The sequence below is a fragment of the Tiliqua scincoides genome, chromosome 1, assembly GCF_035046505.1.
Source record: "Tiliqua scincoides isolate rTilSci1 chromosome 1, rTilSci1.hap2, whole genome shotgun sequence".
NCBI classification, from domain to species: Eukaryota; Metazoa; Chordata; class Lepidosauria; order Squamata; family Scincidae; genus Tiliqua; species Tiliqua scincoides.
This window is the reverse complement of record NC_089821.1, coordinates 239,025,417-239,053,211: the sequence shown is the minus strand read 5'-3', so window position 1 is coordinate 239,053,211 and position 27,795 is coordinate 239,025,417.

The following is a 27,795-nucleotide window of genomic DNA, read 5'->3' as shown; positions in this document are numbered from 1 at the left end:
CAGAGCAAAAAAACCAGAAAACCTGGAGAATGGACTATACCAGCTACATCCCTGAAAAGTGAGCAAGGGTGGCCCAACACAGAATATGGTATGATAGTCTGGAGTGATATTACATAGGAAATAATAATAAACTTATTTCAGGATTAAGAAAATAAGAACATAAGAACAGCCCCACTGGATCAGGCCAAAGGCCCATCTAGTCCAGCTTCCTGTATCTCACAGCGGCCCACCAAATGCCCCAGGGAGCACACCAGATAACAAGAGACCTCATTCTGGGGCCCTCCCTTGCATCTGGCATTCTGACATAGCCCATTTCTATATTCAGGAGGTTGTAATGGCTTGTAACCCATAATGGATTTTTCCTCCAGAAACTTGTCCAATCCCCCTTTAAAGGCGTCCAGGCCAGACACCATCACCACATCCTGCGGCAAGGAGTTCCACAGACCAACCACACGCTGAGTAAAGAAACATTTTCTTTTGTCTGTCCTAACCCGCCCAACACTCAATTTTAGTGGATGTCCCCTGGTTCTGGTATTATGTGAGAGTGTAAAGAGCATCTCCCTATCCACTCTGTCCATCCCCTGCATAATTTTGTATGTCCCAATCATGTCCCCCCTCAGGCGTCTCTTTTCTAGGCTGAAGAGGCCCAAACGCCGTAGCCTTTCCTCATAAGGAAGGTGCCCCAGCCCCGTAATCATCTTAGTCGCTCTCTTTTGCACCTTTTCCATTTCCACTATGTCTTTTTTGAGATGCGGCGACCAGAACTGGACACAATACTCCAGGTGTGGCCTTACCATAGATTTGTACAACGGCATTATAATACTAGCCGTTTTGCTCTCAATACCCTTCCTAATGATCCCAAGCATAGAACTGGCCTTCTTCACTGCCGCCGCATATTGGGTCGACACTTTCATCGACCTGTCCACCACCACCCCAAGATCTCTCTCCTGATCTGTCACAGACAGCTCAGAACCCATCAGCCTATATCTAAAGTTTTGATTTTTTGCCCCAATGTGCATGACTTTACACTTACTGACACTGAAGCGCATCTGCCATTTTGCTACCCATTCTACCAGTCTGGAGAGATCCTTCTGGAGCTCCTCACAATCACTTCTGGTCTTCACCACTCAGAAGAGTTTGGTGTTGTCTGCAAACTTTGCCACCTCACTGCTCAACCCTGTCTCCAGGTCATTTATGAAGAGGTTGAAAAGCACCGGTCCCAGGACAGATCCTTGGGGCACACCACTTTTCACTTCTCTCCATTGTGAAAATTGCCCATTGACCCCATCTCTCTGTTTCCTGGTCTTCAACCAGTTCTCAAGCCATGAAAGGACCTGTCCTCTAATTCCCTGACTGTGGAGTTTTTTCAGTAGCCTTTGGTGAGGGACTGTGTTGAACGTCTTCTGAAAGTCCAGATATATAATGTCTACAGGTTCTCCCGCATCCACATGCCTGTTGACCTTTTCAAAGAATTCCCTTCTCAAACATTTCTGGTTGTTGTGCCTTGACAATTTCTCAATTATAGATTTAGTTAGTTCCATTACTAAATTCAGGAGAGAAAAAGAAAGGACTTCACACAATGTGGAACTAATTTATGTGGTTCCGTACCTGCAGCTTACATGAGCAGGGCGCAGTCTGAAGGCACATGTGGCAGCAAGAATTCTATAAGGTTCGTGAGGCAAGACTTACCCTTACAGAAGCCAAGCTGATTCTCCCTCAGCAAGGCCTGTTCGTCTATGTGTTTTGAGATCCTATCTTTGATGAGACATTCCACCATCTTACCCGGTATAGATGTTAGGCTGACCGGCCTATAGTTTCCCGGGTCCCCCCTCTTTCCCTTTTTAAAGATAGCCATGACATTTGCTATCCTCCAATCTTCTGGCACCGTGGCCGTTTTGAGGGACAAGTTGCATATCTTAGTCAAGAGATCAGCAACTTCATTTTTCAATTCCTTAATAACTCTTGGGTGGATGCCATCAGGGCCCGGTGCCTTATTGATCTTTAATTTATCAATGAGGTCTGAAACATCTTCTCTTTTAACCTCTATCTGACTGAATTCCTCGGTCAGGAAGGGCCGTTCAGGCAGCAGTATCTGCCCAAGGTCTTCTGCCGTGAAGACAGATGCAAAGAACTTGTTTAATTTCTCTGCCATCTCTAAGTCTCCTTTTATCTCCCCTTTTCCTCCCTCACCATCCAGAGGGCCAACCGCTTCTCTGGCGGGTTTCCTGCTTCTAACATATTTGAAGAAGCTTTTATTATTCCCCTTAATGTTGCTGGCCATGCGTTCCTCATAGTCTTGCTTGGCCTCCCGTATCACCTTCTTACATTTCTTTTGCCACAGTTTATGTTTCTTTTTATTTTCCTCATTACGGCAAGACTTCCATTTACGGAAGGAAGCTTCCTTGCCCTTTACAGCCTCTCTAACTTGGCTCATTAGCCATGCGGGCACCCTCCTGGATTTAGTGGAACCCTTCTTTCTTTGCGGTATACACCTCTGCTGGGCCTCTATTAATGTTGTTTTAAGCAGCCTCTATGCACTCTGGAGAGATTGGACTCTTTTTACCTTCCCTTTCAACCTCCTTCTAACCAGCCTCCTCATCTGAGAGAAGTCCGCCTATCGGAAGTCAAGGGTTTTTGTTAGAGATTTGCCCGGTATTCTTCCCCCGACGTGCACGTCGAAACGGATTGCAGCATGATCACTGTTCCCCAACAGCTCCGTAACATTGACATCTCTAACCAGGTCCTGTGTACCCCACAATATTAAATCCAGAGTCACCTGTCCTCTGGTGGGCTCCATGACTAGCTGCTCTAAGGCACAGTCATTTAGCATGTCAAGGAATCCGTTCTCCTTTTCGTGACCAGAACACAAATTGACCCAGTCAATATGAGGATAATTGAAGTCCCCCATGATTACAACTCTGTCCCTTCTTGTCACCTCCCTGATCTGTTTCCTCATTTCAAGGTCCCCTTCTGATTTCTGGTCTGGAGGACGATAGCACGCCCCCAGTATTACATCGCCCCACAGGCCTGGTAATTTAACCCACAGAGATTCTACGGTGGAGTCGGACCCGCCTTCAATCTCTACTTTGCTGGATTCTATCCCTTCCTTAACATAAACGGCCACCCCATCTCCAACATGCCTCTGCCTGTCCCTCCTGTAGAGTTTATAGCCCAGGGTTGCAGTATCCCACTGATTCTCCGCATTCCACCAGGTTTCCATTATGCCCACTATGTCAATGTTTTCCCTTGTCACCAGACATTCTAGTTCTCCCATCTTTGCTCCGAGACTTCGGGCATTCGCATAAAAGCATTTGTACATGGATTGCCCCAGGGTGGGCTGCTTATTCGCTCCTTTGTCCCTGCATAATCTCACTGTGCCAAACCGTCTATCACATCCCATCATGCTACCATTCCCAATTTCTTCTCCTACTCTGCCTTTGTCTTGTTGTTCTCTAACCTCCCCATCCTAGTTCTCTAACCTCCCCATCCTTGTCCCATAGGGATGAGGAGTCCCGAACCGGATGCCCCTCGGCTCCTGTCGGCCTTCCCCCAGGGATCAGTTTAAAAGCTGCTCTGCCACCTTTTTAATGTTATGCGCCAGCAGTCTGGTTCCATTCTGGTTCAAGTGAAGCCCGTCCCACTTGTACAGGACCCACTTGTCCCAAAACGTTCCCCAGTGCCTAACGAATCTAAACCCCTCCTCCCTACACCACCGTCTCATCCACACATTGAGACTCCTGATCTCCGCCTGCCTGCCTAGCTGGTCCTGCGCATGGAACATGTAGCACTTCAGTGAACGCTACCTTTGAGGTCCTGGCTTTCAGCTTCCTACCTAAAAGCCTAAATTTGGCCTCCACGACCTCCCAGCTACACTTGCCCACATCGTTGGTGCCGACATGCACCACAACCACAACCTCTTCCCCAGCACTGTCTACCAGCCTGTCTAGACGAGAAGTGATGTCTGCAACCTTCGCACCAGGCGGGCAAGTCGCCATGCGGTCATCACATCCGTCGCAAAACCCCCTCTCTATGTTTCTAATAATCGAATCCCCCACTACAAGAAGCCCCCGAACCCCCTCCCACCGAAGAGTATCCTGAGTGTATTTAGATACGGGCCCATCCCCTGGAGAAGGGGTCCCCCCTAGGGGATTGTTTCCCTCCTCTCCAGGATGAAGTCCTCCAGCCCCGAGACTTCCCACCCAGGCAGCTGAGGAGCTGCACGCCTGAGGTTGGGACGAAGACTGATCGCCCCCGGAAGTCTCCCCACGGTCCCTCTCTGCCTGCCTCTGCTTCTCCAGGTCGGCCACCAATGCTTCAAGGGAGTGGACGCATTCCCTGAGACCCTGGAGCTCCTTGCACTGAGGACACAGCCATGACTTATGCCCCAGAGGCAAATAGTCATACATGTGGCACTCGATGCAAAACACTGGATAGCTCCCACCCTGCTGCTGGCTGTCTGACTGCATAGCTTTTTTTGTTGTTTTTATTTAGGGGTACTTTTAAAAACCCTACGCTGGTTTGCTGCCCTCTTCTCAAGGAAGGGGAAGGGCGGTGTCTGGGGCCCTGGCTTCCTCGCCCTGCTGCTGAACTTGCACAGATGCTAAACTCGCGGTGCTTTACCTGGCACTTTGTTCCTGAGGCACTGGATGTCCCAGAGGCCACGCACTCCTGCAGAAAGGCTCATGTGGCGGCAGGCCCTAGCTTTTTGCCCCTAGCTAGCTCCTCCTCCCTCCCTCCTTGCTGATTGAGAGGGGGGCTGGTCTTCCCAGGTGTGATTACAAAAGTTCAAGAAGACAAAGGCTGCTGATGGGCTTAATCCACTCTGCAGGCCCCTGAATGGGTTGCTTGGATTAGCCTAATGGGGCTCTTATCACCTCCTAAAGGTGTCGATGCTAAAATTGCTGAAATGGACTATGCTAGATTGCCTGGGTAGTTGGGAACTGGCCTTTCCTAGGTTCCTAGGTCCTAGATTAATTCACACCTGGGCAGAAATGGTGTAAAATCTGCTCTTTCTGATCCAGTAGTCTTTTGCAACCATTTTACATTTGGTTAATACACAAATGACTCCAATGGCTGCCAGGCATTAGTGAATCACAGCCAATATGAAGAGGAAGAGGATATATGTCAATACAGAACCAAGAGTAAAAGCAGTTGGAAGGAGAAGGAGAAGACGGAGGAAGCTGTCAGAAGATGAGCCAAATGTAAGTACACAGTGTAGTGCTGTGGTAGAGGACAGATGTCTCCTCTGAAACACTTCAAGACAATGAGAAGCCTTTTACAGAGCAGATTTGAGTCCAAGGGCAATATTTACTTTTTAGAAGAAACAAAAGACACATAGATGGTATTAACTGCAAGATGGAAATGTCACCTCTGGCAGCATGGAGACAGCTGTTACTGGAGTATCTTTAGATCCTGGCCACAGAATGAGGAAATGTACCGCAACACACTAGGGCAGAGAAGTGCATTTTCAATAGGGATCAGCATCACTTTTTAAAATAATATGAAATGCAGCGTGCTGATGAAGCGCCTTTTGCAACTGACACTTTATAGCAGTCAGCACCAACGGAAGTAGAGGATCGTGGATGCGTTATAAGTATAAAATTGAGCTGTTGATCTTTAAAGATTTTAAATGTGTGCTTTTAACTTTCTATTTTTAATACTGTTAATAATAGCGTGCATGCTTTTAAACCTAGTTTCATGTAATTCTGTGTTTTCAGATTGATTTTATTGGGCATTGAAAACTGACAAGTTTGGGGGAAATGAGGTATAAATACTTTTAATAAATAATATGCAGTTCTAGAATGCAGAATTGTAGCTAGCCAGCTTTTTGTGTAAAGCTAAAAATCCAGTAGGCTGGAATTTAGGTGGAAGATGGGGCCCAGGCTTTTGTTAAACTTATACCGAGGGAGGGGATAGTTAATGGTTCCTAGCCATTCCCTGATGGTCCTTACTCCATAAAGGCCCTCAAGACCCTGTACATCTACCTAAGAAAAGGGACAGAGGTGTCTCACTTCTCCCTTTGTATGCTCAGTGAAAAAGACAAAGACAACATGAGCTGTAGATTCTGGAAAAGACAGAGACTGGGGTGGGATCTGATATCAGAGAAACTATGGTGGAAGCCAAGAGGAAAGGCTGACAGCTCACATGCTTAGAACACCCATGTAGCTGATGTTGCTTGCCAGAACATGCTATACACCCCATCCAATGCTCAAACCTGTATATCTGCATATTAGTAAATAATGGAACTAATAACAGGATGCTGTAAGCCTCCAGTGATTCCTCTTTCAAAGGAATCCCAAACCTAGGGAACACTGTGCCCATGGAACTTCTCACTGCTCAGGCATGTAACCTTATTTATATTTTTAAATTTGTGCCTGCATTAAAAGTTCCCTTCTCATTTTTTTTCCCCTAGGGTAATAGAGCTGTTACAACTGTAACTGAAAACTGTGAATACTTAAAATCCATGTTCAACTGCACAGGGGAATTGCCCAAGCATTCGCAGTGCAATTACACAGTGGAATGGTAGCAAAAACAAACCGCAAAAGGCCAGGTTGCTTAAAACTGGCCAAGCAGAAACCCTATACCTACTTAACATTCAAGCTTATGCCACACACTGTAGGCTAGTCCCTTCTGGAAAAACCTTTTTGGGGGAAACAGCAGTAAAAAGGAACTCACATGTTCTAATTTGGGGTGGTGCCTGAAATGAAAATAGAGGACTGGCTTGGAGACTGGCTTCCAGAGAACCATTGCGCCCTGTGTATTGATGATGGCAGTCTAGCCCCACCCAGATTTTCCATCTTTATTGCTTTGACTTGTGTAACATTCCACAAATATTATACTTTATTGTTCTCCTTCATTTTCTCTGGCTTTTTGTGATGGAGAATTACAGTTGTTTTACAAGTGCCTTCACCCTGGGCTGGGCTCATTGTCTTTGACAATCCAAGCACCACATCGTCCAGTAAATACAGACCACATTCAACAATAACACTATAGACTGGGATCAAAAATGCCAGAAATAATTGACATGTTTTAGCTGTGTGTGTCCCACCTGGTTTCACAGAGCATCTACAATGCATTTTTAAGATACCAAGGAGTCTTTGAATGGGATCATTATGGCTTGCTCGCCAGCACTTGACTGCAGAAAATAGATACAATTGTTCTGCATTCAGCTAACAAAGGGTTTATATATCTGAGAGCTGCATGTTGCCAAGTTTTGAGATATCATTTATACGCTGCAGTCCTTTTTGCATTTCAAAGTACTAAACTTGCAAGTTTACAAAAATTTACGAGGTTCAAAAGACACAATGATCCTCAGAGGGCTCAAACAAAATAGAGAGCAATCCAAATGAACAGACCACATCCATCGATGGCAGGTGCAGCCCAAGAAGGGGTACAATCTACAAGGGAATTCTCATGAGCAAAACCAGCTGCGAGGAATGGGAGCAGCGCCTGTTCGTTTCAACTGGATTTGCACAGGAGAATGGTGGATTATGCCCAAGGTTTGAAAATGGGAACTTTAATCATTAATTTCCCCTACAACCAATATATGACTCTTACTAAGGCACAGGGTTGGGAACTCGACTCAGATAATTTGGACACGCGCATGGAAGACTCAGAAAAACACTTGAGGTGGGGCCCCCCTGACTCGGCACGCGTCCCCATGCACGCAGACTTGTCTTACTGTTTTCATGGCATGAAAACCTTGTGGGACCAGCATTCCAACCTAGCGAGCAGCAGGGAGTTTCCAGCCAGGAGGCAAGGAAGGGTTAATGTTTGCTTTTGCATGGGGGGGGGCGGGATTGGAATCTTTTTTCCTTTGATGATCATTGGACAAAGGATGGGCAGTCTAGTATTTTCTTTGGCTGAGGGAGGGCAGAAGGAGGAGCCAAGGGCATTCTTGCCTTATAATTGGGTGCAGAAGCCTAGGGAAGGGGAGGAGGAGGCAAGGAAGCAGTTCATAGCAAATATGCTTTCCACTGCATCGCATGGCTTCTCTGAGCGCCACTGTTACTTGGGAGGCGGAACCCTAACTGAATGACCGGCTACAGTGGGACTACTTCTGAGTAGAACTGCCATGGATCGGGTCGTCTTGGTAAGCCTTGCAGCTGCTGCGCATGACCGTCCTCCCTCTTGCCACTTCTGTCCCTGCTCTCTCGCAATCCCTCCTCCTGCCTTGTTTACAGATGGGCAGAGACATCAGGGGAGTGTTTACAGTGAACTCTGACACACACACACACACCCCGGCAGTAGCCCCATTTCCCTCCACAGAGTCGCAGCAGGCTTTTTAAAGGGGGGGGGTGACTCAACTCGAGTGCTATCGAGTTGTGAAAGGGTGACTTGGTGACTCGAAAAGTGCCCCCGTTATGACTAATTTTCAAGCTGAGTCGCAGGGGGCAGAGACTCTAGACTTGACTCAAGTCATGCCACGCTGGGCCATAATGCAAAACCATGTTTTTTTGCTAACCATAGTTAACAACCATTGTTTGAGCTTCCAGAATACAAGTCATGCTTCATGGCTGGTCATCTGCTTTTGTTTCTCTTTTATCCAGGCATCGGTTGTGTAAGTAGACTCTCATCTCGGTGGTAGAGCAGTCTCTTGAGGCAAAGCAGTGGATTTAACTGTGGTTTGCCAATGAATTGCCCGTGAATGCAGGCACAAAAGGAAAACCACAGCAAATTGGAGCTTCAGATACTGGTTTGCCAGTCCCAAACAAACTGTAGTTTATGGGTAGGCTCAGGTTCAGAAACAACATGAAACAAACCATGGTTTCACTATATGCCTTGACCACCTCCTATCTTAGGACTATCATCAAACTCACCCATCTTCCAAGATGGTTTAAAAAAAATTAGATTTTCTAAAGTACAATAAATATTAGCAAAGTTGTGAAATCAAGTAATACAGACAGCACTGGGCTGGCCTAATTACTACTGCTACACACATAAGACCACAGATGCACCATGGATTGCTGGAAGCTCAGCAAGCAGCTTCCCAGCTGCACTTTGGCTCCATCAGTACTGAAAAGTTGGATAGGATTGGGCCCTTAACTCTGTAAAGAGAATAATAGAATCATGTAGTTCTGCCCCTCACTGAAGTAGTATGTGAGAATCTGAGCTGTAGCATTTCAGACTGCCAGGGGGAAGGATTCCAGCCTAGCCCTTTCCCTGACATGTCAGCTTTCCTTGAGGAACATTCAGGTACGTGCGTGTTGTCATCCTCACAATCTCGTCTCAGTGGGAACTAGGCCTGAGGCTTAAGACACATCTTTAGGCCAAGCTCTCATGGCACCTGAGACAGTAGGCCAAAGGCTGCTTTTACCTGCTGATGCACCAGCTTCTGTTCCTCCCATTCCCTGCACTGGGAGAAGAAGAAGGGGATGGAGCAGTGGGGGACGTGTGGAGGAGAAGTCAGTGGTGGGATAACACTCTAATCCACCACTCTACTTCTTTCACACTTCCTCTTCAGTTCCACCCCCTCTTCCTTTTCAAATCCAGGACTTGGAGAAGGAGCAGAGGAGGTGAGTGGATGGATGGAGGTGGGTGGCTCCTGCCACCTGTTGCCTGATGCAACCACCTCAGTCTGTATCTTGGATGGACCAGCCTTGTACACACCAGTAAACAATGTGCTGCATGTGTTAAATGTCTTTGGAGCAATTAACCAAATAGGCACAATGGTGAGGTAAATGTCTGCAATTTACTTCTTCCAGAGGCTGCATTACTACAATAGTAGTAAACTGGGCCTCTCATGGGTGGGAGTGCCCCACCCACAGACTGGAGGAATCATATTGTTCCACTTCTTAATAGGTGTAGATTGATTAGGGCAATAGGTTATTTAAGACTTTCTAATCAGTCAGCCACCTTGGCCCCACTAAGTGAACCATGGCAGAAAACTGGATGCAATGCTGTGATGACATCCAACAGTAAGTTCCTTGGAATCCAAAAACAATCCTGGATGCCTGGCTACTCAGGAAAGAGCAGGAGATGCCTGTTCACATCCTGAGATATACTAAAACCAGAGATGCCATGCTCAGAGTCACGCCCTCTGCTCTAAAGGTTCTTCCCCTTGTGGCTGCTTCAAAGAAGATGAAATTGCCTTCTGCATCAGCCCATCCCACTATTACTCCTTGTGAGGTAGTACAATAATGTCAACATGGCACCCACTGCAACAGGAGAGTTTTGACCTCCCTAGGTTACCCTGCCCCAGAGTAAGCCTCTGCCAGCATGCCTGGTCTACTCAGACCTGCACTAGCGATATCACTGGAACAAGTCCACATGGACCTGGGAAGGCAGATCGAGGCCGAAAAGGGAGTTAGGTTTTGAAATGCAACACGTCCCAGTCCTGATCCACCTTCTTCCCCACCTTTACCACTGTCTTGTCCCCACCTCCCATTCCCTGTGGGTACTCACTGGAGCCAGCAGGTGTCCGTCTTTTGCTGTAAGTCGATCTCCAGCAAGTGAAGCTGGCCACTTGCTGTTTGCAGCAGTGAGCAGGCTGTGTGCTCCAGTGTGTCACCTTTTGCAACAGCCAGAAAGCACCTAGTGCCATTTCTGCAGACTCCAGCAGATCCTCATAGAGAAAATCTGTATCTGCGCACATGGATTTCTGTGATTCAAAGGACTACCAGGGTATATCACAACATAGGATGATTGGACCAAGTCCCTTTTTGCTCATACACTGATGGCCATCCCATTTTTGAGACTGTTTGAGACAGTTGTCTCAGGTAGCAAGTTTGTGGAGGGGCACTTACTCCACTCACTACTCACATCCACTTCTACTCCTCCTTTTCCAAATCCTGGGATTGGAAAATGCAGAAGGGTTGGAGCAGGAGAATGTGGGAATGTGAAGTGTGGGAATAAGGAGAGTGGTGAACCTTCAGCACTGGGATTCAGAGAAGCAGGTGCTGGCACTTCACCAGCTATGGGGGCAGAGCACACAGGTGCCAGGAGGTCTTGGGCTGGCCCTGCCTATCCTTCTATTGTCATTCTGCAAATTTTGCTGAGCTGTGTGAAAATGTTCCATAGGCAGATGACGTAACAAAAAACAAAGCCTTTTCAATAACTCTCAAATGTTTCTCATTGCTCTCCTTTGCTTTGTGTCTTCCTGTCATGCTTGAAAAACTTTCAAGCCCATCCTACTGTATTTTCCTTATGGGCAAATGCTCAATTAACTGACAAATTACATGTCATAAACTTTGGAGGTGACTCTCACGCATTCAATTGAATGCCCTTCGTGACCTGTCGAACCATTCTATGCACTTGTACAGCCATTTCTTAATTTTGTTGTCTATGCAGAAACAACTTCTGCGTTGCTAGGAAACAAAGATGTTGCATATGGTAACATCTGCCAGACATTTACCTCTTACATTTCTATGAAACACCCATCAGGATCTTCTCTGCATTGTGGATTTTGAATTACACTATCAATTTATCTGTAATGATAAGTTGACAACAGACTACATTTATTTTACAACAGACGGAGAGCGCAATCCTAACCAGCAGTTATGCCGGCATAGGTGGCCCCGGAGGGTCGCAAACATGCCATAAAGCAAGTTTGTGCCTCCATGAGCAGGAGCCGCATTGGCACATTCAGATGCGCCACTGCGCGGAGGGAGGCAGAAGCCTCTGCTGCAGCTCCCGTGCTGCCGCTTGTGTCGGCACGAGTGCGCCGACATAAGCAGTAAAAGTAGGCGTGGGGGCGTGGAGAGGGGGCGGGAGGGGCGTTACTGGGCCCGAGGTGGGCACGCGGGGAACCGGGGGCAGGGCTGGGACCCAGCAGTTATGCCGGATCCCAACCCCTGTCCCCAGGGCGAGTGGAGTGGCTTCTAGCCGCTTCGCTCTCCTCGGACCTGCGCTACCTCTGGAGGTGGCGCAGGTCCGAGGAGACCCATAGGGGCGCGCAGCCCTTATCCAGAGGTAAGGGGAAGAGCTTCCCCTTACCCCTGGCTGAGCCGCTCCTCGCTGCAAACCCACGTTTGTGTGGGTAGGATTTCAGCCTAGGGTTGTTAAAACTCTTCCTGCTTGATGATGTCACTTCTGGTCATGACATCACTTCTGGTGGGTCCTGACAGATTCTCATTCTAAAAAGTGGGTCCCAGTGCTAAATGCGTGAGAACCACTGCACTAGTCGAAAAGAAATTTCTGTACACCTGGCCTTGAAGACCTTAAGGAATGCAAAGTCCCAAAGTCTCTGGATCTGAGCCCTGATCTATGGAAATACATACCTAGTGCTACAAGTTACTGGAACTTATGTCCAACTTCACTGACAAATGGCCCAGTCCTGCTAGCATGTTGTGTCACTGAACAAAATGTTCCAACGGCACAATACACTTTCCAGTAGTTGCAAAATGCAACTCGCCGGAGTATGCGGGTTGAACACTGCCAGGAGGTGCGAGCAGCTGGCTCTGCTGATCAGTGAACACCCAGTACCCACCACTGCAGGTAAAAGTGCTTAGGGAGTGGGAGGGAGGTGGGGGTGGGTGGAACAGGGTAGTGATGGGGGCAGGAAGGAATGTGGATTGGGACCAGGGTGGGTTCAGCGGCAAGGCCTAATTCCCTTCCTGGGTTCAATCCACCATCATGAGTCCACACAGATATTGCATTCCATACCAGCTATATCACAGGCACAGGTCTGAGTAGACCTCATCCCAAGGCCAGTAGGGCTTATCCTGCAGCAAGGAAACAACTGTTTCCTTACCCCAAGGAGTCATCTGGAGGCCAAAACACCCCCGCAGGATGCATCGGTAGCCATATTGTTGCTGTTGAATTGCTATGCGTGTAGTTAGGTTCTTCGCTCATTTTTTATAGATCTCCACACAAGATTTGACAAGAGGACTCTGCACATTGTCAATGTTCACAGTTGGAGCACATTAATGCTGCATTGTGCTGGAATGTTTTCAAATACTTCTGAATTGCCTCATTCCTATAAATAGTCTTATATCCTTTTCTATGGAGGACATCTGAATACTCTTTGAAAATAAGTTATGTCAGAAAACATGAAAAATGCTTTACAGCTAGCATGGAGTCTGCCATTTTGACGAAAGTGTTTGAAAGTGTTGTCATTGGACTGTGTCCGATTAATCCTGAGGTATTCAATCTGTGCGTCCTGCCTCCCTAGGGAGGCATGGCTAGCCAACAGGGGCATCGTGAGGCATCTGGGAGAGAGGTAGCCACAGCTGCTCTGCTTTGCTCTGCTCAGCTCAGCTGCAGGTGCTGCCTCCTGATTTGCTGCTTTTCCGAGGCTGAGAAAGAGGTGGGTGGGGCATTGTGAAACATGGTGGGGGGAGGTGGGAGAGAAGGCTGGCTGGGTAGCTGCGGAGGTGCCGCATCTCATGGAGCTCTCTCCATGTGCAGCCTTGCCCCAAGGACTACATTTCCCAGTGTGCCCCTCACCCTGGGCATCCTGGGATTGGTCAAGGCTGGGAGGGTAGAGTAAGTTTTGCTCCCAGGGACATCCTGAGGCATCTGGGGGAAAGGTGGGCACAGCTGCTCAGCTTTTCTATGGCTGTGAATGAGGTGGGTGGGGCAGCATGGGGTGGGTGTGTGAAACATGGTGGGGGGAGGTGGGAGCGAAGGCTGGCTGGGCAGCAGCAGAGGTGCTGCATTGTATCAGCACAGGGTGTGCTCCTGGCAAGCTTCAAACTGGGAGGGAACAGCAGCTCAACAAAGGAGGGAGCCAGCCTGCGGGCGCGTGGCAGCCAAATGCCCCAGCCTGCATTCCTCTGTCTTGCCTGGGGGAATGGGGTGGCATCTGCATCTGCTGGGGTATATGTGTGTGAGCAGCCCCCCTCTACTTTGGGGTGAGTTGTAACCTTGCTCTGTGTTGCTGCAATCCTTTCCACACTTTCCTGGGAGTAAGCCCCATTGACTCAAATGGAACTTACTTCTGAGCAGACCTACATAGGCTTGGGGTCTGTGTCAGCTTAACCCAGGATCCTCACCTTTCTCTTTTTCCTCCCCCTTCAAAAAAGAAAAAAGCCACTCTTGATGACTTTGTCTCCAAAAATTGATTAAAAATTAAAATTCCCATTCCTTTTCAGCCTTCCCCTTTCTTTTTCCTCCTGCCTCCTTGGGGGTGGGTGGGGGGGTTACTCTGTTGGCTGCTATTGTAAGACAAAAGGCACAATCCTAGCTAGGTCTACTCAGAAGTAAGTCCTATTTTGTTCAATGGGGCTTACTCTCAGGTAAGTATGGTTAGGATTGGAGCCTCAGAGTGCTGAGTGCTGGCAGCCTCAGAGTGCTGGCAGCTGTTTTTGTTTTGTTTTTGTTTTTTTTGTTTCCATTGCATAATTGTAACACCTTCATCCCCATTTTGGGGGTAACTGAGGTGAGATGTTGTAATGGAGAGCCATGGCCAATGGCCACAAGGATCAGGGGAGACGTGAGCCGGAAAAGTTCGAGAACCGCTGGATTAATCTGAAAGCTGCCAACCCTTCTGCCCTGACACTCCACCAGAGTGATTGGCTTTCAGTGTCTCTCACAGCTGTGTCAGCCTCCCCAATTTCCTCCTGAGTGTTGACAGACGCATGTGAGAGCACTGCCGGTGAAGCAGGAGGTGTTGCATTGGTATTAACAAACAGTAGGACTTCATCAGTAGGCACAGATGAGCACTGAGCTGAGGATGCATGATGTATGGCATCTAAGAAAGCCACTATGGAGCTGGTACATTGTTGGACAGCAGAAGTAAGCACTGCAGAGATCTTGGTTTTGCACCAACAGTCCTGAATGTTAGTTGGTTTGTTTTTCCTACTGGTACAAACTAGAACAATAATGGATTTACCAAAGGAATTTTTAGGTGGAGAGAATATACAAAGGATTTGCAACTGACTGGCATGATGAGTTATAAGAAAGCGGAACAGCTTGTTTGCTGTTTAGTTCGTTCTGTCTAAATGCACTTCTGCAGACACAGATCTTGTGCTTGTCCTCCCAGCAAGAATTACTTTCCAAAGACAAGGTGGTCTTCAGCTCAACCCTAAGCAAGTCTCCTCAGAAGTAAGGCCCACTGAGTTCCAATGGAGTTACTCCCAGGTAAGTGTGCATAGGACTGCAGCCTTAGTGAAGGTTGGGCTCCACTCTAGTAACCTGTGAACCAACAATTGTCTCCTGTAACCTAGTAGCTCTTGAAATGACTTTTCTCTCAGCCCTTCAGCAAAACATAGGCTAGGTAGCACAGTTCTCTGAAATCTCTTTCAGCAGACATGGGACAGGCCAACTCTCCTTTCAGGCCATTGTGTAGACTTCTTGTCATCACCGCCATCCTCTTACTCTTTTCTACTGTCAATTACAACAGTACAGGACTCAAGTCTCTATTGTATAGTAGTACCATTCCCAGGGCCGTTTGAGACTTTGTTATGTTTGTCAGTATTGGTTTTGTCCTTCACTCTTCCTAATAACTGTGGAATTCTTGAAGAACACTTCCTTCCTGAAAGTTCAGTTCAGCACAGGTTCTCAGGAGACATTTCTCAGAGAGACTCTTCAACTGATGGCCCAGTCCTATGCAAGACCTGGAACACATGTTCCACCAGTGCATGCTGTCACAAAGCACTGTAAAGAGTTTGGTGACAGCACAAGGCCCAGGAGCTTTCCTGCGCATGCCAGTGGTTGTCAGGATAACAGGTAGGGGCAGGGGAGGGTGGGGATGGAACTGGGAGGAGATGGGCAGACTGGGCCCAGGGGTGCGATCAACAACACTGCTGCATACCATATCCTAACCCTGGGTCTGATCCACCTGCACACATCAACTCAAGACTTGCACCAGCAATAGCCACTTGCCCTGAGGAGAACTCCAGCAGCCAAAATTCCCCTTCAGGATGCAACACAACCCATGCTGGCACTGCTGCATCACCACACGGAGATTGAGATGGGATTGGGCTGTCAGACAAGGCCTACAACTAAGTTTACCAGACTTACAAACTGAGGGTCCAATCCTACCCAACTTTCCAGTGCTGACGAAGCCGTTCCAGTGGGACGTGCACTGCGTCCTGTGATGGGGATGAAGTCATGGAGGCAAGATAAGGGAATGTTTGTTCTCTTACCTAAGGGCTGCTTTGCAGCTGCAGCTGGAAAGTTGGATAGGACTGGGCTCTGAACTTGGCCAGAGCATATAGACTTCCAAACACTGTGGAGGACAGACTCATTTATAGGGAATAGGCTTGTGCATTTCCAGAAAGCATTGCCAGTAAGATGTGAGTTTCTCATTACACTGCAAGAGTGTCTCAGCCTGTGTTGCTCATCTAATAGCATCTATTTAACTGTCTGAATTTCCTTGTCTCCTAACAAGGAAATTGTCTCTGCGATAAAATGTTTCTAAAAGATTCTTCATCACTTTATGGTGGATTTATCCCAGGTGTGTTATCATGTAAGATTAACATTAGATCTCTTTATATTGAAATAAGACCTGCTTTCCCTATTGCACCAATTACTCCCAAGCCCTCACATGGTGCCAGCACTAGGCTTCCCAGAGTCTCAGGGCAAAGCTGTACACTGAGCCCTTCATGGTGTCCCCTGATGCTGCAGTACACTGACTGAGGCCGCTGCACCAAACACTAAGGATTTGGTGGTCAACCTTGGCCAGTGCCCAATCTGGCTGACCTCTGATGCCACCCCTATGCTTAAAACATATTTGCAGATGAAGGTGATTAAAGGAAACTGCAAGGTGGTTTTTTGAGCTGCCAATTTGTAAGAAGTCTCTATTCTGTGACAGCTTTGGAATAGGTTATCTTTAGTTTTTCATGCAGAATCGTCAACATTTTTTGCAGGACAACAATTGCTTTGTCAAGGAGGAGAAATTCTCATCACCACACAGTAGTGGTTCTTAGCCTTTTGTGGGAAAGTGATTTCAGTTCTTAGCTGTAGTCAGGGAAGAAAGATAATCTCACCCATTCTTTGCAAGGTGCCTTGAAAACTGTGGCTAAGACATTGCAGGAGATAAGCTGTATTGGAGTGTGCCAAGAGGATTTATGGTAGTGATAAATCCTCCACACATGGAGCAATAGTGAAAGCATGATGTGTTGCTCATGAGTCACTTCTACCTAACCACTTTGTTCACCTGTCTCACCATTGCCACATACCTCCCTGTCTATAGTGGCTTGGAACAGATATATTACCCCATCCTCCTTGCTTTGCAACTTTCACTGCTTGATTTAAAGCAGTTCAGAGGATAGGGCCATAATGCATATGTATCACCTAACATAAGAACATAAAAGAGCTCCACTGGATCAGGCCAAAGATCCATCTAGTCCAGCTTCCTGTATCTCACAGTGGCTCACCAAATGCCCCAAGGAGCACACAAGACAACAGGCACAAACTGCGTCCTGGTGCCCTCCCCTGCATCTGGCAATCAGAGGCAGCCTGCCTCTAAAAACAAGAGCTTGAACATACCTACTATGACTTGTAACCTGTAATGAACTTCTCCAGAAATTTGTCCAATCCCCTCTTAAAGGCAGCCAGACAAGATGCCATCACTACTTCCTGTGGCAAAGAGTTCCACAAACTAATTACCTTTGCAAAGGAAAATCTTGGCAACCAACACCAGAACATTCAGAAGCAGCACCAAATTAAAGGACAAACTGTGAGCTTGACACTTAAGGAGGATTTTATTCATGAGTTACCTCCATGCGTTCATATCCAGTATTCCTTCCTATATTGTCTTCCTTGCCAACCCAGGCACTGTCACAATGAATAGCACTCCAGTGGTTTTTCATGGGCTGAGAGGTCCCAGTGTTAACCAGTGGTATGTAACCAGAGGTCCCAGCATAACCAGTGTTATGCTACATTTATGTTAGCCAAGAATCAGACCCATTTAATTCACCTTAGGCCCAAGCTCATGTACATTTGCTAGGAATGTAGCCCTCTAAAACACTATCCTAATAGTTACTGCAGGCAGGCCTAGCCCAAGGGCAAGTCATACCTGAGCCACACAAAAGTCATTTCCCCCTATCTCTGCAGCCACCATCTCCTCCTTCTCCTAGACAAACCAGCTAAAAGGCTGGTGATCCAGCACTATGGCACAATGCCACATGATCTTCTTCCTACCCCACCCCACCTTGTCTCCAAACAAGGACATGACCATCAAAAAAGACACAAAGAAGACAATGGTCAGGCCCCCATCTTCTCACCTCATGCCTTCCTTACGTGCCCCCTTTATATGAATCAGGAGGGCTGCCACTATGTTCCACACTTTCTGTTTTATTTAAAGGGACCAAATGAAGAAGGAGCAAAGTAAGGGGATAGGGGGCCAATCACTGCCTTTCAGTCAGCTTCTCACTTGCTTATCGTGAGCAGGAAGTGGATCACAGTGTCACCATCTGGAGGATGGAGGGAGATGGCGGCAGACTTGGGGCGAAAGGCCATTGTTCACCATTCCCCACAACATGCTGCTCAGTACAAGCTGCATCATTTGTCAGCCCTTGGACAGGCGAGCTCTTACTCCAGAAGTCCTAGATATCATTCCAGTAAGGCAGGGGTCTATGATGATGCCTCTGCGATGTTGTCAGAGGCATGCTTACCACTAAATACTAACACTAAACTCGACAGACAAACGAAGCCAAAGGAAAACAGCAACAATAGCCGCAACTTTATTTTAAGGAGTGAGAGGGAACGTGGTGAAGAGGAATCCCTCTAGGTTCAATGGGAGTTGGTTTTGCAGTGAATGATGGCTTCTAGTGACTGTGGTTTCTACAAGGACACTGTATCCCGTACGTGTCAGATGAACCAGCCCTCAAGGTTCCTGAAATAGATCATGCGAGGCTTGCAGGAGCTATTTTAATAGATGGAGTTTGTTCCCTTTAAATTTTGTCAAGTGATGAGAAGAAGCATTAGAAGAGAAAGAACAAGGTAACTTTTTCACACATCATGTTTGCTCCAAGCTGTATTAGCACCCATTATTCCCATCAACATGTGCAAAGATAGACATACTTGCCTGGAATCCTGAGAATCAGGCACTGTCTCCTTATAGCAGGAACTATCAGCTGTCCCAGTCAGAGGCTTCTTGAGGTCTGGGCAACTTGTCACGGGAGTAAGCTATCATTCCTCTCCCTCCCACCACCAAATTTATGGCTTCCAGGATATCTGTCTCCCATCTGTTTGCCTATAACCTGCTTTCATCCCACCTGCTTCCAAGATACCTGCCCCTCCTCGGACTGAACTCCTGACAATGTGCATCTGACCTCAAGGAAGACTGGAGGATGCCCTGTATATAAGTGGGAAGCTTTGCAAAGGGTGGGATGAAATATACATATATTCCAGGCTCATATGATAAGATCTCTGCACATGAACTGGAGGTTGTCCATGACTTTGTGTACCTTGGCTCAACGATCTCCAACACTCTTTCTCTCGATACCGAGCTAAACAAGCACATCGGTAAAGCAGCTACCACGTTTTCCAGACTTGCAAAGAGAGTCTGGTCCAACAAGAAGCTGACAGAACATACCAAGATCCAGGTCTACAGAGCTTGCGTCCTGAGTACACTTCTGTACTGCAGCGAGTCATGGACTCTTCACTCACAACAGAAGAGGAAACTGAATGCTTTCCACATGCGCTGCCTCCGACGTATTCTCGGCATCACCTGGCAGGACAAAGTTCCAAACAACACAGTCCTGGAACGTGCTGGAATCCCTAGCATGTATGCACTGCTGAAACAGAGACGCCTGCGTTGGCTCGGTCATGTCGTGAGAATGGATGATGGCCGGATCCCAAAGGATCTCCTCTATGGAGAACTTGTGCAAAGAAAGCGCCCTACAGGTAGACCACAGCTGCAATACAAGGACATCTGCAAGAGGGATCTGAAGGCCTTAGGAGTAGACCTCAACAAGTGGGAAACCCTGGCCTCTGAGCGGCCCGCTTGGAGGCAGGCTGTGCAACATGGCCTTTCCCAGTTTGAAGAGACACTTGGCCAACAGTCTGAGGCTAAGAGGCAAAGAAGGAAGGCCCATAGCCAGGGAGACAGACCAGGGACAGACTGCACTTGCTCCTGGTGTGGAAGGGATTGTCACTCCCGAATCGGCCTTTTCAGCCACACTAGACGCTGTTCCAGAACCACCTTTCAGAGCGCGATACCATAGTCTTTCGAGACTGAAGGTTGCCAACTACTATGATAAGATTATCAAAAAGTTAATGAAAAACATTGGAACACACTTTCTCCCATTTTAATCACTGGAGTTTGGCTATTATCTCTTGCCAAGGCTATAATTGCTTGTAACTATAGTTGTAACATGGGACATGATTCAAACATTACATTATCTGACTCTTTCCATTTCCTTTTGGGTAGCATCATGAATACCGCCACATCCTACCCAAATATTATCATCCTACGGTAGAACCACTATAATGTCATCAAACCACTTAATTCTGAAGGTGTTGCACAATAGCAAAAGGGTCTAATTGTAGAGTTAAGACATTGGAGGAGGCAAAATTGCATGGTTAATTGTAGAGTTAAAAGGCTGGAGGAGGCCAACTTCTGAATACAGGATATAGGGTAGTTCTCTCCCATGAAAATGATAACAACATTGCATGTCACTTTTCATCACAAAGCGGAAGCAGCTACTTTCTCCTAGTGCTACTACTGCTTTCACCCGTAAATTGTTTTTTGGTCATCTGTAAGAATATCTGTGGGCAGAAAGGAAGGAAGCAGGCTTTAAAAATATCCCTGTCTCATGGAAATCCTTGGCATCCATCTATACTTAAATGTTTTGTTTTGCTACACTTTATTGATAATAGATTTTTGAAAATTAGAAATTAAAGTGTGCCCACATGGTCACAGGGCCAAGAAAAAACCTGTTAGAAAGAGTGATGGCAAATGGCAGCTCCCACTTTGGGGCTGTTTGGATTTGTTGGAATTTTATCCAGGCATAGGCTGTATCAGAAGGAAATTGAGGAGGGCCAAGCCTCAGAGGCAGGTAGCTTCCCTCCCATACCGACTGCTAGATACAAGTGTTTACTTCAAAGAAAGGTAACTTTCACATACTCAGGGCCCAATCCTATCCAATTTTCCAGTGCTGGTGCAGCTGTGCTAGTGGGGTGTGCACTGCATCCTTTGGGTGGGGCGGCAGTCACAGAGGCCTCTTCAGGATAAGGGAATGTTTGTTTCCTTACCTTGGGGCTGCATTGCAGCTGCACCGGTGCTGAAAAGTTGGATAGGATTGAACTCTCGGACAGCTGTTCTTTATTATCATCAGTCAATACAGTTAGTCAGTTCCCCATGGATTGAATTGATTAACTTGATTCCCCATGGAATTACTTGCATCTGTCAGGAACAGAATTGGGATGGGGAAGAAACCTTTCTACACTATCAATATCAATAGGAAACTGGAGAAAATACGTATGTGTAGGGTACATCTCTTATACTAATATGAAATATATACTATTATTTCTCTTTTAAAAAATCTAAGATGTTGGACAAAGTTGCCCTATTAGAAATACACTGTTCCCTTCTGCAACCCTCACACAGGTTGCAAGTCCTGGGAGGTTGGTTAAAAGCCCTCTCTTGGCTGTGGATCTCCTGCAAACAGTGTATTTGTCCCAATGTTAAAACAACAACAAAACCCAACAGGTACACATGATTTGTGTCTCAGCATTCATCTGCTTCAAAAAGACATTTCCTTTCTCACAGAAGCAAGAAGAAGAAGAAGAAGCTCGGAAATTATTGCTTGCCACCCCTTCATCTAAAACAGTGGTTCCCAATTCTTTTTCATTTCCATACCCGATGACAGCCTATTTCCATAAACTGTACCCCTCGTATTAGCAAAATGTTTGTAATGAATATAGTTATCCTTATTTCAAATTTATATGTTTTCAACTACTGATCCGTATCTGAAAATACACAAACAGATGATCAGGAACTCACAGTTGCTGGGGCTTTCACAGGCAGCTAGCTGCTTTCCCTTCTTCCTTGCCATCCCTGCAAGTCATTCTGATACAGACCTGCCTTTTCCCACCATTATTCAGTTCTGTTTCAAATACACCCAAAGATCCTGGTAAGTACCCTGGGGTTGGGAATGTACCTCAGGTTGGGAATGACTGATCCAAAACATTTTTTTGCCGTCACCCATAATGATCTGTAGCAAAGCCTTACTGCCTGTCCATGAAATAAGTGCACGTTCTTTCCAGGTTTCCCCTGCATCCACGTTCCTCCCCTTCTTTGGTCTTGGTTCTGTGTCTTGACTGAGAGCACTCTGGGCAAGGGATCTGTCCTCCTCTCACCTGTTGTTATGTACCATATACATGGAAGGTGCGATATAAACACTTGAATAATCATAAGAATTAATTTGTAAGGAACAGCTCCTCAAAGACAGCATGTGCCACTAGCAGTTGCTGTAAGTACTCACGTTAAAACAATAACTTTTAAAAAATTTTGCTGACTGACAGCCCAATCCTGAGCTGCCCATTGCACAGGGCTGCAGTGGTGCCAGAACAGTTGCTGTGGCATCCTGGCAGTACTGGGTAGCCATCAGCTGTTCCCTGGCTAAGGTACGTAAAATGCCCTGCAGTGGGGCTACTCAACTCTGTGCCAGAGTAAAGCACCCTCTTTTCGGGCCAGGAGGCCTGATGCGGGGCTATGGATCTGTAGGAGCTGAGCTCTGCTAGTCCCACCACCTCCCACACTGCTCCCTCCTCCACCACATCTCCCCACTCTCCCCTGCCCTGGAACGTCTCCTCCCAGGCCCTAACTTACCTATCCACTGCTCGGTGCTCACCTGAAGCTCTGGGTGGGCTCATCCTGAGCTGGCACACACAGTTCAGGATCAGGTCCTGACTTAAAGGGTTTTTTTTTTAAGAGAATCAAAAAAATTGATTGATTAATTTGACTGAACATTGGAGTCTTAGTCTAAGCCCATTCTACAAGGTCAACAAAGGTTCCACGTTAGGTGAAAATGGGATGTTGCACTTGTGTGGCAAAAGCACCTCAAGGCACCTTCAATCCTTTCCCCGTTTTCCCTTGCCTTGACAAGGAACTCATATTGATGCCTGCTTTCCAGTTAGTTACCCTCAGGAAGTTTGCTTCCATTCCAAGGTTCACTTTATTCTTTGGCCCTTGTTGTTTATAATGCACACTCAGTGCATGAGCTCATCTCTATCACATGCAAAGACCTAAAATGTTACCCGAGACCTCTGCCCTACTTAGTTTCAATATCACACATCCCTTTATCTATAACATTTCCTGAAAAAGAAAGAATGGAAATTACACACAGAATCAAAATACCGGACCAAGACTAGGAGCAATGATTTCTGTTCTCCCACTTAAAACAGATATTTGTTGCAAAAACATCACCAGAATGCCTTTGCAAGAGTCTACAAACTACTCAATTAGCATTTATAATTAACCGTCTAAACATAGTTTGTCAACCCTGAGATTCAATGCTACCTTAATGTTTTTCCTTGAGGGGCAAATAGCAGCTTCATGGAATAATTTTAATCATAGAATGTTGTGAGGAAAAGGGTAAAACCCCACAGTGTCATGCAGGAATCCCCTCCCCTCCTCCACACACAACAGCTGTTAATTTTTTTAAGTGGGAGATCTGATTATACATCTCCCACCATTCCAACTAGTTGTACCTCATAGTTGCACACTACCCGTCAACATGAAATCAACTCCATATAGATGGGCAGCTGCTGCAGCCGTTGGAAGTCTCCTCAGGGGACTTTGCCGCAATAGGGCTTCTCAAGTCTGCGCCAGCTATTTTGCTGGCACAGACTTGAGAGACTTCACATCAGGCCTTCTGGCTCGACATGGAGTTCAGGATCCGACAGAGCAGAGCTTTGCCAGTCTCACCCCCCTCCTGCCCCGGTTCCTCCCCCTGCCCACCTTCTCCCCACCTCAGAACACCTTCCCACCATCCCCCAAGGCCCCCACTGCTGCCTATAGCTCTGATATCCAGCTGGTGTCTCAGGCATGACTTACGACATGTTTGCAACACCCAGCGCTGGTGGTACGCCAGCACTGAAGAGCTCAGGATTGGACTCTAATGTGATAATCAATAGATAACACAAGACTACACACATTTTGCTGTCTTAGACATATTCTTGGGTATACTTGGGGTGCCATGGTGTTGGCTTCCTCACGAGGAAGTTGCTTAAGTCAGCATATAAGGTGGGTGTGCAATACCCCCAAAACTAGAACCAATCGGGCAAAACCAATACCATTTTTTGATTCAGCATCCCAAAAACATCTTAAATTTGTTCAAATATCCTTAGCAACTAAAAAGGGGGGTGTTGCAGGCCTGTGAATTCTGCCTTAAAGAACTGTTCCTTTATGGATGGCACAAATAACATAAATCAGAGTAAAAGAAAGCCGAATGGATGAGTCAGCAAAAGAAAACAAGGTGGGAGATGAAGAAAACAAATAAGACAAAACTCAGAAATACGTGGAGCAGAGAACAAAGCAAACAAGCCACAGAAAAAGACACAAAGCCAAACAATGGTTATATGATTCTCACACCCAGTTGCCAAAGGTCTCGAAATGTTGATGCATAAAACAGATTACCTGGGAGGCTTTTCTTAACTTCAGATTATTGTGTCACTGTTTTAAGAAATATTTTTCATGAGCTTTGAATGCAAAATTTGATTTCTTGAGAAATGGTTCCAAATTCTGAAGATAAAATTGTATCAAAGGATCTGGAACCAAATGAATTTTAAAATTGCTCATTATTGCAATTTTCTTGCTCATTATTGTTGGGGGGGAAATTACATATATCTTTCCATGGCCCCTAGAGCTTTATTAGCGTGGCTATCCAGTTAGTGATCTGTGCATGCTTGGAGAGGAAGTATGGTGCTTGACATAATGATCAAGCAATGTTATCAACACATATTCTTGCCTTTCAAACATTCCTCTGAATCTGGTGACTGTCACCAGCCCAGTGAGTTGGATTCCTGCCAGGGCAATTCTGGAGAGTTGGACTGTCTTTGGTTTCAGACTAGTTTTTAGCATATTCCAAGAACAGATGCAAATACCCAGTGGGTAATGGCTTGGAGCTCCAATTCACATGATAATCATTCACAGTTTGGGCAATCAAATGAATAAAACGTATTTGCTGTGATGAAGGTAAAGGAATAAAGGTCTGTTCAGCCTGTGCTTTAACATTCTTCTCTGATTGGGTGGCTACTGCCAAATCTGCATACTTCTTTTTGAGCTCTGAGCTGGCTTACAGTTCTTATTTTCCTGCTTCTCCAAGACCAAACCTAAAAAAGCTATGCTAGTAACCCAAAGCCAGCCAAAGAATTGTGTGAAAAATATTTGTTGTGAACTCTTATCATCTATGTTCCTGAGCATGGCCTGGTAACTGATGCTCCATTAGGTTGCTCTTTATTTTAAAAGACAACTTGAAAGATCAGTTGCTCTCCAGTAGCAAGGGATGAACTGAAAACCAATGTGTTCCAAGCAGGGGTGGCCCATTCATGTGGCCAGTTGAAGTAGGTGCCTCAGGCGCCCGTTTCTGTCTGCCTGCTTGCCTCCATTGCTCCACCTTTTCCTTCCTCTCTCTGGATTGCAAAGGGAAATGAGGGGGTGGAGAGGAAGACGAAATGTGGGGGGAAGGGGAGTGCTGAACTAGAATATTGGGCAGTGGGAGAAGCAGACACTGGGATGACATTGGGAAAGGGAAGGCAGCATTTGGTAATCAAGAGCTCTTGGGCCGGCCCTGGTTCTGAGGGCAAAATGCCTCGTTGACTGCTTGTCTGTGTAAATGTACAGGGCCCTATTCCTCAATGCATATATCGGTGAATAAGATTATTCTAAAGATACTGGAGACAAGAGTAGTTTGTATAAAAGCAGACACTCCCTGTGATACCAAGAGACACTTCCATATGTGCCTCCTCCCTAGTGCATGTATGTATACGTGTCTATAATAAATTCACACACCCATTAAAAGTCCAGATAATAGAAGTTCTGTATGTTTATTACTCACAATTTCATATGTTCCAACAGTCCCTATTTCCTGGTACTTGTCTTTGACTCCCTCATAAATCATTGTCCCTATTTTTCTTTTGGGGGAGATGATGGTGATGCCTTCATTTTAGTGTGTGCAAATTGCACTAGCTTTCCTTTCCTACCCCAATGCTATCCCTTGCACCAACCTATCCAGATTATCCAGACAGTGAAAACTTGTGTTGCATTTGTTGCACAAACATTTGTGTTGCAGCTATTCTTTAAAAAATATAATCAGATCTATGGTGAGACTAAATATTCAATTAACTATCATCACATACAAAGCGTGGGGAAGAGTGATTTGTTTAGATGAAATTAGGCACGCAGAGGGGGACTAAATCCTGTCCCTTTCCCCCACCTCATCTTATTGCACTCTGTTACTTCAAGAAATATTTTTGACTGGGACTATATGGCTTTTCATGTTGTACATATATTCATATACATTTTATGTAGCACTATGATATTAATGCAACTCGTTTAAAAGGTGCAAAGTTTATCTATGCTTTTCCCTTTGTACACCCGATAAAATCTCTCCTGTTTACTGGGAGTAGTCAGTGATGAATTACAGTACAAAGTCAAATATTAGATATAGTTGTTCCCTGTTGTTGAATGCCATAATTCTACAGCTTAATCTTGTTACAAGCCAGCTGTTGGACCGAATTCCTCCTTTATGCCAGTCTCAATAGTACTCAGTATGAAATGTCCGGCCTACCATAATTGTGTGGTTCTTTAAAAATAAAAGCACAAATGAGAAATGATTAACTGTAATAAAATAATTTATTCTGCACATGAAGTGTATATGCTTCAGGTTTCTGTGCAGGGTGGTAGGTGCACTGATGCAGTGAATGTTATGGATAGAATGTATGGGTGAGAATGGGAAGGGGAAACATGGATATCCACTAGTTCTCTTAACCTGAATTAACTAGTCAGGAATGGCTGCCATCCTCAAGCTCTAGATTTCACATGCTGCCATAATCATTTCATGCATAATAATAGTGTACTGAAAATGGTAGGGAATTTCACCATGTAATAATATGTGAAGCAACTCGTCCACATATGGTATGAGCATAACTGCATCTCTGGATTCCCCAGCACAGCACTGAGTGCAATGCCCACTCAGTCCTGCAATGTCCACGTTCAGCTCACCCTGTACAGTTTGGTGTTAATCTGTTCTGTTTGTGTGCTCCTTGCATGAGCAAAGACTGCTTGCTGATGGCAGCAGAAAGTAAAACTTCCTTATTTGATGAGTGGAAACTTAATGCTAGTTACACAGATGCTGTGTCAGTTGAGGGGGAATTCCACAGACATACATTCAGCAAGGCAATTGCTTCCTACACATGTGTGCCTCCAGTGTTGGCAGAGGTTTCCCCTGGAGGGACCACACCTTTCCCAAACACACTGTGGTAGAGCAATGACTGCCAAATGCAACCACACCGGCTCGAATAGTCAACCTGTCCCGCGCAGACTTCCTTATCACAGCAGCAGCTTGTCTAATGTGATGAGATGACCTAATAAATCTCTCGGATCTCCAGCTACAGCATTTCCTTGACATGTCAAGTACAGGAACAATAGTGAAACTTGGAGCAGTGCTACAGGGCACCTGTAAAATCGGAAATGAATCCCTTGTCATTCGCAGGCAAGACTAGAACCGATTTGCAGAACAATGCTTCAGATGTTTTGAGTGGAGTAGCATGCACTAACATGAGACCTGGTTGGCAACCTTCAGTCTTGAAAGACTATGGTATAAGCCTACAGCACCTGGTATTCCCCGGCGGTCTCCCATCCAAGTACTAACCAGGCCTGACCCTGCTTAGCTTCCAAGATCAGACAAGATCAGGCATCTGCAGGGTAACAGTTGCTGCTGTGAGACCTGAAGGGATAAA